This window comes from Elaeis guineensis, chromosome 11 (assembly GCF_000442705.2).
Source record: "Elaeis guineensis isolate ETL-2024a chromosome 11, EG11, whole genome shotgun sequence".
Classification (NCBI taxonomy): Eukaryota; Viridiplantae; Streptophyta; class Magnoliopsida; order Arecales; family Arecaceae; genus Elaeis; species Elaeis guineensis.
In genome coordinates, this window is record NC_026003.2 from 98461141 (window position 1) to 98474714 (window position 13574).

Genomic DNA, 13574 nt, shown 5'->3' on the forward strand with positions numbered 1-13574 from the left:
GTGAATAGTACATATCATAATCAGGCACATCTATGAATGTAGATCCTTATAGTAGTGGGTAACCACTGGTTATGGTTTCTACGAAAAATTTAGTAGAACCTTCAATCTAAATTATAGTCGTTAAAGTATGGATTATTTTCTAGTTCATAGGCTATTTGGATTTGATCTTGATGAATCTGCTCATACCTAAACTCAAGAAATTATTGCACAATTGGGCATTCAACTTATTGTGCACGAAAAAAGATGAAGAGGATGAGTGTCTGATAGCCAGTAGGTAATCTAATTTATGGGATAGCTCATCCTTTCTACTGTAGAAATTTATATTCCTAGTACAAATCTAATTTATCGGATTGTTCTGATTGTTTTAATATGCAATCAAGGGGTCTAGATCACAAACAATCCCATTATAATTTTTTTTTAAGGAAGAGGAGAGAAGAAGAAAAGAGAAAGAATGAAAGAGAGAAGTTCTAAAGATGAGAATCCTAAGAAAGTCTTAGATCTGGAGAGAATAGATGAGAAGGTTGTTTTTAATTTTTTTGTTGGTTTTTCAAACAGGTGATGCAATCAAGTCAACTCTATCCTAGGGTTATTCCAAATCTAGATAATTCTAACTGTTCTAAATACACTGTCAAGCACTCCAAGTACGAACCTAACCAATCAACTAGCCAGATAAGTATAAAGTTGGTGAGGTCCTCGTTGCTTTTCTTAAACACTAAGTGTAAATGAAACTAATTAAAGAACCATCTTTTTTGGCATGTAATCTTTGAACCACTTTTCTAGATACCTACTGATCAATTAGGCCTGATTCGATTCAACTTTAGAGTCACTTATCCTACTAAGCTCAGTTTTTAGGGCTAATGTCTAATTAATTTTAATTAAGAGGCTTAGGTTAATATGAATATAGGATGGTGGTTTGTGGACCAAAGGAGGATGGTAAATTCCATCTTATATTATTTATGGGTTATGCCCTTAAGATATTTTATGTAAATATACTATGCAAAAAGAGAGGATGTCTAATATAAATAAAAAGCTTTTAATTTTAATAGTTTCTCTATTTTTGTTAAGTTTATTTGGTATCTTTATTTTCTTCTATGTTATGTTATCCTTAAGTAAAAAAGAATAAGTGGTAAGTTTTAAATTAGGTTAATTAGGTGTTAGAAGATCTAGAGAGTCTAAAAAAGAACTAACTTAAGGTAAGAATATAAGGCAACTAGATATCTTTGATTAAAATAAAAAATTAAATCTACTATTCAAGATAGTCAATTAAAAGGCAAAATATATTTTTTTATCTAGAAAATCTATTAGAAAGGAAGTAAATAAAAGACAGGTTAAAATAGGAAGAAAGTCAAATCTATATAAAAGGCAAAAATTATTTTACTAGAAAGACAGTAAAGTAATCTAAAGCAAGAAATAAAGACCTAAAAAGTAGTAAAATATAATTTTTTTTTATATTTTATAGATTTTTTTTTAATTTTTTTCAAAATAATTACATCAAGATCTCCGACAATGACATCAAAATTTGATGTGTATCATAACATACCAAAATTAACCCTACTTACTATGTAGATAGGGTGAGTTGAATATATCCACAGGAATCTTAGTTGATTATTTCAAAATATAAAAAAAAAAATAATAGATTGTAAAAAATATAAGAAAAAATAAAAAAATTACAATAAAAATATTTTTGATTGATCAAATAAAGAAACATACATAAAGAAAAAAATAAAAATATGATATAAGATAATTTAACCAAGTTACCTTCTAGCTACGTCCGATGGTAGATGTATTCCTTACATCCTTCGTTTTTTCCGTACAGATAGCGCAAGATGGCTAGAAGGTTTAGTCTAGAAACTCAAAAAAGAAAGTAGATGAAATATAGAAATAATGGAGAAGAAGGTAGTGGTACTAGATAAGACCTCTCTTATATTTGGTGGAAGGCATGCTAAAGTTAGAACCTCCCCTAGTCTTTTTGTGATGTGGAGAAGAATCTATAGAGGAGTATGGAAGGCATGCTAGAATTAGAACCTCCCTTAGACTTCTTAGGCATGGAGAAGAAAGGAAAAGGAGAGGAATGACAACTAGATAATTTCTTGGGTAGGAGGCTTGTTGGCATGTAGAAGGAGGAGTTGATCAAGAGGGAAAGGAAGGTGTGGAGTTTTGATGGAGAAGAGAAAGAGGGAGAGAGAGGGTAGAAGATGATCCCCACAAGGGGGCATTTTTATGCCTTGAGAAAGAGGGCTAAGGCAGTATTTATATAGAGGAGGGGCATGAGATGAGAGGGGCTAGGCTTGCATGAGGAAATTTAGATGGAGGGGTGTGGGAAAGCATGTAAGAAAGAAGAAAATAAAGAGAGAAGGTGAGATCTTGAGATGGGGGCACATCTTTTTTTTCTTCCTTCACGTGAAAATCCCATGCCAAAAATAAGTTGGGTGCACTACATGATGGCTAGGAGTTTGGATGTGGCACCAAGTCTTTCTCTCCTCCTTCTTACAGATTAAATGTGGTGCATCCTTAATAGCCTTGGATCTTTGGAAGTTGCTTCTCATCTCTTGATTTTTAAGTCATGTTCATATTTGGTTCCATATAGAATGTTATTTTCTAATCTGAGCTTTGATTGGAGGGTTGCATCTGATCCTTCATGAATAAGTCAGTTCACACTTAAATAGGAGTTGGTTGTCTGATTCACTAGAATTTGATCCGATTTGAGTCCAATTTGAATCGTATGAACCAAACTCTCAATCACCTAAAAATAGATAAAAATATCAATTTTAATAAATAAAGAGTAATTAAATAGAATTATGTGCTCTAGTGATTTAATTCAAGTATTCATCAATAATTTCCTCCTATTTAATCATTTTTAATCGGGGTCTGCTTTACCATGGAGACTCAAACCACCTCAATCTGCCTATATAAATATTAGAATGTTTCCACTTTAAATGGTTTGGATACTTCTACAAATCCTGTAGAGCCTCTACAAACCCCTCCACTTCTAGGAACAAAGCATCCTTCTAATCGTTCACCCACAACCCTCATTGCAACAAATCCCTCACTATACCCCCACCAACTTTCAACCCTCCGACTTCAGGTCCCTCTCCCTCATATCATCCCACTCTAACTCCCAACTTTTCCTTCAGACCATGGAACCAGAATAACCTTATTGCTCTTGCAAGACTTTCCTTCCACTCTCCAAAAAATGTTGGAGATCTCTAACTATCTAGGCAAGTGGTGTATGTCAAAGCTTTTGGTCGACGTATCAAAGTAGATGATGTTGCATTAGCTCTTCCCATACAGCAAAGGTGGCCAGCTCCTAGACAACCAAACAACTGTCAAAGAAAATCATTTCTTCATTTCTTGCCCCTCAAACAAAGTGATCCAAACTCTCGTGGCACATATATGGAGGGAAGGCTTCATGCTTGTTGTCAACTTCTGGAATACTCATAGGGAGCTTCATCCCATAATCTTAGATTCAAAGTTTGTGCTAATTTCTTTGACTTGCCTCTGGCATGCTGGAATGCAGAGTTGGTGGCTACCATTATATCTAGCTTTCCCATCTTTAGAGAGCTAGCAGATCAAGTCTCAGATGGATGATATTACAAGTTTGTTATCTAGTTCTACTATGAGGACCTCATGGATATTCCAGACATAATCAAATCATGGTTGACCCTCATACCTATACCATTAGAGTAGTGAAATTTACTAGATTGGAGGTTCCACCCTTTAATGACTCAACCTCCCAACATGATAATCCAGCCTACCTAGGTGATAGTGAAGGTAATTTTTGGTTGATTCTTCGCTCAAAATCAGGATATTGAAAGATGGAAACATCATCTCCAACAAGTTGATAGCGCCTCATTGGAACAAAGAACCTATGTATCCTGAACTGGTGTGATTTGTTGACCTATAATTGATTTTGATGATTACAAAAGATTGACTAATTATAGTACTGATTATATATTTCAAGGATGGTTGTAAAATTTTTCAAGTATGCAAAATGAAGAATTTATCATGGGACAAATCTCCTCAAAGAAGCTAAGTCAAAGCAATTTAAAGATGAAATTTTAATTTTTGACCTAATAGAGTTGATCCCAAAAGTGTTGGAGCGACTCCTGAGCTGAAAAAATAGAAATAAAGAAAAATGAGTTTCGAAAGTTCAGGAGTCACACCTAGGAGTGGTGAGTCGACTCTGGTATGTTGGAATGCACTAGTAAGCCGGCGAGTCGAATCATGTGAAGCAAGAGTTGACTCTCTTAGTGAAAATAAAATAAATTTTTGAGATCCTACTCAGGTCGACCTCTGAAATGTTGAGTCAACCCTTAGATAGGTCACATCATAAAGATGGCAAGATGACTCTCTCAAAAAAAAAGCATATAAAATTTTTGGATCCTGAGATCGAGCTAACTCTGAAGAGGTCGAGTCACTCATGGACAGCTCGAGTGACTCATGATATAGAAAAGCTAAAATAACTAATTTTTTTATACTTCTCCAATGGCCATTTCACTACTCCAATGGCTAATTGAAGCCTCCAATCTTCCAATGATCAAAACTCATTCTCCTGCCACTTCCAAGCTATAAAAGATTAGAGAAATATTTGTAAAAGTAAGAAAAGAGGACTAAAAAGAAAAACACATCATTTTATCAGAGCATCATTAATATCTTTGAGGAAGAGAAATAGAGAAGAATTAGTGTAAATTTTAAGTGAGTTTTCAAAATAATCTTCACCACCTTCAACTACATCCTCTCAAACATTAAAAAAGAGAAATCAAGCATCAAAGAGCATCCTTCAGATCTTCTTCATGCTTGAAAAGAGTTTTTTTTTCTATTTTTTTTTGCTAAAATTTCTATACCTTGTATCTTTGGATTTTCTTTACAAGTTTCTTTAGATGAAAGAAACTTGGATTAGACCCATCCAAATTGAAATTAATTTTGTAAAATTTTGATTGGTGATCATTAAAACGAACTGAGTCGATTATGAATCAGAAATTAATCGATATAAAGATTTTGTTTGATGATTCCAAAAATCAACTAAGTTTGATTGTACATTTGATAAACCATTCACACTGTAGTCGGACTAATAATAATGAAATTCTTAAGCAAAGCTTGGAGAGTGGATGTAGATGTAAGGCTGTACTAAACTACTATAAATTTATATTATTTTTATTATACTTTCTTTATCTTTTTACTTTATATTTATTATCTTAATTCGCTGTTGCTTATTACAAACACTCACAATCACTCAAGTTAGCTTAATTTGTATATATGATTATTTAAATTTAGATTATAGAATTTTTAAAGAACCCAATTCAACCCCCCCCCCCCACCCTTTGGGTTGCTAGCCTTTCTGTGCAACATGACGGAAAGACTCTCTTTCCAGCTCTTTCTGTCATCCTATTATACCCTAAAAGTGTAGTCCTCCATGCAGCCCTCCCCATATCTTCTTCACTATTGCTCTTTTATCCTAGAACCCTATTCACTTGTAATCAAACTGCATGCTAGCCTCTATACATCCATATTCATCCAAACTTCTTTTTCAAATTCAAATCTTCCACCTGCTATCAACAATCTTCCTAATTGTGCCATGGAGTATTGAATTGCATCAAAAATCTTCCCTCACCTCAAGTCAACTGACAACCTACCACCACTCCCACAAATAGAGATCGACTATTGTGAACAAAAAAATTCTATCCAATAATCAAAACTCATCTATGTTGCGAAGGTCTACTCTTACCTTCTGATCTATGAACATCCCTATCAAGCCTAGCACCCTACTGCACCAACTTGCTCCACTTCCATCAAGAGAAATCTAAGGTTGAGGAACAAAAAGCTTAAAGCTTTTGATCTGCAAAACATCAATTTGAATGATCAGGATACTCTTTTCATCAATTCCCTAACCTCTGATGATATCATCAAACTAGGTACGAAGTGTGGCATAAGAATCTCCTTTGATGCAATAATGATGAAGATCCAAGAACTCAAACTTCTTTGTTGCCAAGGATCTAATAATCAGAAGGTCCTATAGCTTGTTGCCTAGGACTATGTAAAAGTCGATGAGGTCACTACTCATCTCGGCATCCTTGAAACAATTGATCCTTTTGCTCCTATGATGGTCTTCATTATTTTCTATAAACAAACCATCCAACCCCAATCTCCAATCACCCTTTTGCTATGTACTAAGCCTTCAATTATCTATTCTCTCAATAAAAGAGACTCATTTCTCATCTGTCTCTTATCTCCTGATTGCTACACAAAGTCCTAGTATTAAGTTTGGTTTCTGACCTCAATGGTATGTTTATCCTTCTCTAGAATGTAAGAGGAATGGATCATGCAAAAAAATGAAGTGCCATTAGGAATGTCATCAAAGCCTCTAAAAGTGGGACAATGTGCTTATAGGAGACTAAGCTAGACCACATTAACCTGAAACTAATCAAATTGGCTTATAGATTGCCTTTGCGAATGGCACTCTAAAAAGCATGTAGTTCTTTGGATGGACTCTTAACAAGTTGGGACCCTACCTTTGCCTCAGGTACTCCAATCCACACTAGAGAATTTTTCATTAGCACTAGATTTTTAATGACAAATGGCAACCTTTAGAGGACTATAACCAATATATACAGGCCACATGACCACCTTGAATGCTTTTTATTCTTCGAAGAACTTCACCAAGTTAGAGTAGCAAATCTTAGCCCTTGGATCATATTAGGAGATTTCAACATCACTCGATATAGTTCAAATTCGATGACATACCCTTACCATTTTCTCTCTTCTCTAAATCAAGTGAACTTCTATCTATTTTAAATATTTTTACTTCAAAATAATTGAAGTGCATCCAAACTTTGATGTCCTAATAGAGCTTTGGTGGAGCACTGCACCATCTGTCCGGATGTAGTATCCAATATAGTGCTCAAGCTTCATTTCTGAGATCAAAACTAAAAACTTGGAACAAAGAAGTTTTTAAAAATGTTCATCTAAACCAAAAAGATTTTGAGTCCAAGATTGAGGCCATCAACAAACTAAAGAGACTAAAACCTATTAGACTCTGAAAAAGAGATAGACTCAACCTTAAATTGCAATTGAAATCTTACTTCAATAGAAAAACCTACTGGAGACAATGTTTTGAACAACTCTGGCTAGCTGAAGGTGATAAAAATACTAATTACTTTCACATTTGTCCTCTAATAGAAGAATAAAGAACTAATTGCTGAAATTCAAAAAGCGATATCAAATTCATATAACAACAAGACATCCATCAAGCCTTATTATCTTATTACAAATCACTCTTGGACTCTTGCAATGATCCTCTTATCAAAGTCGACTCGGACTCAATATTATTCTTTTGAACCAAATAGATCTCAGTCTATTGGATAAGCCTTTTAAGGAGAAGAAATAAAGAATGTGCCTTTCAACCTCGCTAGAGACAAAACCCCCAGCTAGATGGCTTTCCAATCTCCTTCTATCATAAGTATTGGATACTTTTCAAATTGAAAGTTCTAACCTTTTTTATGCCATCTTCAAGTCCTTTGCGGACCTCATTAAACTCAACTTCTCACATATTGTCATCATCCCCAAGAAATCTAGAATTGAAGACATAAAAGACTATCAACCCATCAGCCTTGAGAACAACCTCATCAAAATCCTTTCGAAGGTACTCTCATCTGGACTGAGCTAGGTGATCGATTTGCTAACCTTGACTCTCAATTAGCCTTTATCAAAAATAACTGATCCATGGGAGCTACATCACCGCTGTAGAGATCATTTTACACTACAAGAAGACCAAGACAAAAGATTTATAAAAATTGACTTTGAAAACTTTTTGACAGGATATTTTGGTCTTCTTATCTAGATACTAGAAAAAAAGAGTCGGACCAAAATAGAGAGGTTGGATCCTTTTCCTCTTACAGTTCGATAGCTCTCTCTCATAGTCAATAGTAAGATGGACCAATAGTTTTGAAGCAAATGAGGTCTCAAACAAGGTAACCTCTTTCTTTCAACTATTCATTGTGGTTGGAGCACTCTTAGCAAAATCCTCTCCACTGCTTTCCAACATAGCATGATCTCTAGCATTGGGCCATCAAATTTGATCGAGATCATCCAATGCTTGCAACACATGGATGACACTATTCTCTTTTGTGATGCCTCTAAGGATCAAGTAAATGTACTGAAATTCACCTTATATTCATTTGAACTCCTCATTGTCTCAAAATCAACTTCCAAAAATCTTGTCTTATCGGGTTAGGATTAGCCAAGGAAGAGACTGACAATCTTGCAAGATCAATTATTTTCCTTATGGCACAACTGTAGATCAGTTACTTAAGCATCCCTTTTCATTTCACAACCCAAAAAATAGCTAGTTGAAACTTTATTGAAAAAAAACTAAAAATAAATTATCTAGTTGGGAGCAAAATACTCTATCACTTGTCAGTTGTTTAACACTCATTAGTGTCATCCTTAATGCTATTCCAGTATGCTGGATATCTATCTTCTGCTCCCTACTTCAATATCTACAAAATAAATGGTATCTGCCAAAAATTCTTTAGGAAGGTCGTGAGAACTATGGTAAAACGAAATTTCTCATAAGTTGGACTTCTGTAAGTCGATCTAAATACCTTGGTGATCTTGGTATCAAAAATCTTATCTGTCTAAATCAAGCCTCTTGCTCAAATGGTGGTGATACTTTTTCGAACATCTAGATAGGCCACGGCAGAAATTGATTCACAAACTATACTATCGTAGATGCCTTCCACTCTCTCCTTGTGAAGCCTTTTGAGAGAGGCTTCATCCTTCTGGAAAGGAATGCTCAAGCTAGCCCTGATTTTCAGCTTTTCTTCCTTCCAAGGATCGGTAATGGGAGCTGACCTCCTTCTAGCATGAGACCAATCCCATGATGAACCCCTCCGAACCACATATCCTGACCTTTTGATATTCTCAAATAATATCTCAATCAATATAGCTGATTTCTTATCCTCCTCTGATTGGATGTCTAACTTCAACATTCCTCTAAGTAGCGTAGCTACCCATGAATTCACAAAACTCTCTACTCAAATCCAGGACCTTGGTCGATTGATGGAAGCCAATCGAAGAATCTGAAAATGGAGTTCCACTAGTAACTTCACGGTCAGAAACTACGATCATTTCTTTATCCACAAAGAGTGCAACCACCTATCGGCAAACTAATCTGGAAGCTGTCAAGTCCTAAAAAAATCAAAGTATTTGGATGGCTGTGCTACTTTAATAAAATTCTGATAGTAGACAACCTTGCAAAAAAGTCATCTTGCTTAATACTTCTTGCAATTTATGTTACTCAAATAAATAATTTGTGAATCATCTCTTTTTATATTGCTCTTACTTTGACTCCATCTAGACGATGCTCATTGAAAAACAGTAGGCACCACAACTCCCTGTAGTATTCCTCTCATCTAGAGCGATTGGTTGAAAAGTTTTCAGAATATTAAATGCATAAATGCTCTAGCTTCCCTTCTCCTTACTGCTAATGGACCATCTGGAAAGAGTGCAATCATAGGATCTTTCGGTTTGAGGTTTGTTCGGCTATGAAAACTACTAAAAAAACTGCCTTCCTATTCAAAAAATAGACATCCTCAACTAATAAAGGGATTAGGAGTACAAAACTAAACCCAAATAGTTCAACTGGCTATCTCATTCTCCTGCATCTCTGTTGAGCATCGACAGAGCTGTCCTTCACAGGGTGAAGGACTACTTGAGCTCGCTCTCTCCTTTAAGGAGTTGCCTCTGTTGAATGAACTCCTTCCGGTATGAACGCCATCGAGAGGCCCACATGATGGTTCCCATCAAAACCTCACTTGGAATGTGGTTTTTTAACCAACTTTGTTGCCTCATGGCCATAGATTTGTTTTTGTCACTGAATTCCTCTTTAGTTCACTGCACCCTCCTTCTGACCCCTTGTGTGTCTGCACATACCTTGTACTTAAATTTTTACTTTAGTAAAACTTTGAGGAAAATACTCTTTCTCTGGCACTTCAAATAAGGCTGCTAATTAATATTCATGGATCGTAAATAGATTGTATCGATCTGAAGATATAATACAGATTAACTCCATCCAAACACGATCCATTTAATTAAATGGATTGATCTATAAATATGAATACGATACAATATATACGGATTAATATGACATGATTTATCGGACACGATTAATAATCGTGTTGGTGGATCAAATAAGTACACGACCTGCCTAATGACTTATTTAATTATTTAATTTATTTATAAAATTTAATAAAATAATAAAAATTTAGTCAAAAAATTAAAATAATATAAAAATAATTTAGTTACTTGCTATGCTAATTCATAGCTTTGAATTCCATCGTTGTTTGTTTTAGGTTAGGATTATAATTTTTTGATTTTCCTCATTTCCATCAAATAATCTTAAAATAAATATATTTAATATGTTTAAATATGTCGTATAATCATTAATCTATTTTAATCTATTTATAAGTTAAACGGATCAAAATGGATTACACGGGTCAATCCGCTTAAGATAAAATTTGTCGTATTATAAATGAGTCGATCCGTTCATAATTCGAACCCATTTATTCCAAATCCAAACCCGCCTAAATATGTGTCGTGTCATGTTCGTATCAATAGATCGTGTCAAAAATTATCAGTCTTAATTTTAAAAAATATTAAAATAATTTATAAATAGAATATAATCGTAACACTAAGGGCCAATATGATCAACCTGCAACCTTGTGGACTTGCCTTGGTTCAAGCCCAGGTTGAATTACTAGGCCAAGGCTCACTTTAGTTCCGGTCCTTGGAACTAGAGGCCTAGGTGCAGTCCAGGCCAACTTGTGAAGCAATCGAAAATTTGAAATCCAAACACTAGTTTTTCGTCCCCGGGAACCATCCCAGTTTGTGTGCGGGGCTTGTTGCTACTTGCCAGCCATTGCACATTTCTTTACTTTTCAAATGATTTTGTTCTCCAAAGACCCCTGCAAGCATGAACTGTAGTAAAAAGACATAATTTATGTTGAAGGGACAAGTGCATCGATAATAATTTCTGGTTTTCTCCCTTCCTTTTTCCCCTAATATGTTGGAAAAATACTATAAAAACATATCGTTCTTGTAATCCATATGCTCTTGAGGCTTTTTTTCCTACCCTACTAGCCCATTAGGTCGAATACTAGTCACAAATGTGGCTCATTTTGATAAAGGACCATCACAGTTGGCCCGAAACACGAGATAGACTAGTTGGCCTATGTGCCAACTTGTCTAATCCATACACTACCTTAGGTCAAGACAACAAATCCTATGCATGGGGCACTTGCTGTTGTTGGATGTAGGAGGGCTAGATGTAAATAGCTTTATCCCTGTAAAAGTTTCTACCGTTTCAAAATATTAACAAATTAGATAATAATGTTGCTAATTTTCTTATTATATATTAATTCAATTATAATATTATTATAATAATCATTATCATATTATTATTTTTTAATATTAAATAATTTTAAATCACACAAGATTAGACAAATAAAGTTCTCATGACCATTATAATGGTCGATAATAATTTATATAAGTATTTTATGATGGAATAACATTATTACAAAAATCTTGTTATCAACCACCTTCTTCATTTTACTTATAAAATAAAACACATAATCTTAATATTAAAATTAAGCCATTTATATATTAGCAATATTTTATATTTTAATATACTATTACATAAAAATATTAATAACATTTTATATTTGATAATATTTTTCTAGGTAAAAATATGGAAGCTCATCTTAACATTTCATTAATAAGTGAAATGAGATAGAAGGCGAAGCCAGAAAAATGTGGGAAAAAAATATGGGAAGAGAGGAGAAGAAGAGGAATCCAAATAACCATACTAGCTATTCAAAATAAATCTAACCACAAAATGTGACCAATCAGAACAAATAAATAATCACACAATGTGACACAATGTGCTCAAGAATGCCATGCGTTGCCTTCTCCTAAAATGCACGACTTGGTTTCTGACGTAATGCTGTTTCATCATGACCCAATGCTTCTTCACAGCATCTCCCTTGTGGCCTTGTCAAAAATTTTATTACTGCTGTCGATGTCGTCCACTCCATCACTCTCTAGTCTGGTGTCCAAATCACCACCCTGGACTTGATTCCCCCTTGCCTCATCTCCTTGTTCCACCGTCAAGGCGTCTAAATATAATATTCCATGTCAAAACAAAACTACATACGGAATAGAAATAATAATATCATACATAATATTCATTTTATCATATATAATGCAGATGAAGGTTGGTGGAGGGGCATTTGGATTTAGAAATAGCTAAATTTGGGATAAAACCCCTAGATAAGCCCATTCCATCGATCCAAAGTTATCCCCATGACAATTCAGTTTAGTAATTCCACCCTCCAAAATTTGGGCACGTGGCATTGTGATACTTGGAGGAATAAAGATCCTTATCAAAGATTTATCCAATTTGCAAACTACGTCTGAGAGAACTAAATCATATGATGGATTTATTGGCCAGGCTAGGCTGGATGAATGGACAATCTCATTGCCATAGCTTGTAAACAAAAGAAGCACAAGATTTTGCCTTCTGAGCAAAGGGTCCTTAACTAACTTTATATGGACTCTTGGGATATATTTTTCCTAAAACGGATGCAACATTCAAGCATCTGAAATCAGCTTATCTGTTATGGTTAGAAAGAAGGACATCATTAGTTCTACATTAGTTGTAGTCAAGATGAACTCTGACTTATATAGAAAGAGACTATCTTTCTAGATGAGTTACCTTTTGAAGGATAAAATTATGAAGCTCATAGGACAGAACGGATAATACCTCACATATCGAGTTATGAGTCCTTCACCGCAACGGTGATGCACCAAGTAGGAGACCACCCTATAACTATGGGGCTCTTCCATCTATACATAATTAATATGAAGTATTTCTTAAAAAATAAAATCATAAAGTCCATAAGTCAAAGTAGACAATACCTCACGTGCAGTCCTTGACGCAACACTATCCAATTAACCGGCTCAAATATCTTATTAGTTATGTTCTTCAACCACATGGACAGTTCTTTCAAGACTTCAAAAGAGAACTACAAATGATTCTACTTGCTTTACCAAATCATTCGAGAAATCATCTAATTATGATGTTGTCCCCGTTGGGAGGTCTAGCATCCTCATTGTCAAATTTCAACACTTGCTAACCATAAAGCCTTCGTGATAGGACAGTCATCTTGACCTTACCATGACATTTTGGTCTAGAACCTATGCATTCATAGGGACAGTTTTTTTTCTAAACGGTAGAATTCTTCTAGGAGACGATTCCACCGCTGCCACTATTTCTCTTACGCGTTTCACTGGTCATGCGGATCTACATGGACCTTATGATATAATTGTCTAGGGTCAATAAAACCTACATTAATTTGGGCTTCATCTGCTACCAAATCTGGGGAAGTCTATGGCTCCTACCCTATCTTGTTTGTCTTCTAATATTTGTCTAAATTAATCTACTTGACCTACCAAAGGGTTTGGATCAGGAGTGTAACCTCACCTGAACCCGACCCACCCTAGATGTGTTGCTAGCCCAT